The sequence below is a fragment of the Bison bison genome, unplaced genomic scaffold, assembly GCF_000754665.1.
Source record: "Bison bison bison isolate TAMUID 2011002044 unplaced genomic scaffold, Bison_UMD1.0 scf7180017864518, whole genome shotgun sequence".
Classification (NCBI taxonomy): Eukaryota; Metazoa; Chordata; class Mammalia; order Artiodactyla; family Bovidae; genus Bison; species Bison bison.
The window spans coordinates 421,237-421,559 of record NW_011495071.1 but is presented as its reverse complement, the minus strand read 5'-3'; the positions used below and the strand labels follow the sequence as shown (position 1 = coordinate 421,559).

General features: G+C 41.8%; 1 protein-coding gene across 1 annotated transcript in view; it reads right to left on the bottom strand.

The window, feature by feature from the left end:
- The window catches only part of TLR7 (toll-like receptor 7), a 16,913-nt gene that overhangs the window by 3,378 nt on the left and 13,212 nt on the right, over positions 1 to 323 (bottom strand). The window lies entirely within an intron of this gene.

Genomic DNA, 323 nt, shown 5'->3' with positions numbered 1-323 from the left:
TATTTTTGGAAATCATCTCCAAGATGACTTGGGGATGAACATTTTCCCTACACATTGGGTTTACATTACACAGATTAGGAAAGGGGATAATATAGTAGGGTACCACCTGGGTGATCCCCAATTGATCAAACAGGATACTCATGGGAATGAAAGGGGAGGGGCTTTAATAATTTATGCCAAGACTACAGGCACAAAGACTCTCTCAGACCAACTGGGACATGTGGGAACCTACTCTTATGGGTAATTCTTGGGCATCTATGTTTAGTATCAGAAACAACTGGACTCTGGGCAAAAAAGACCTTAAGAGGGAATATGGGACACAA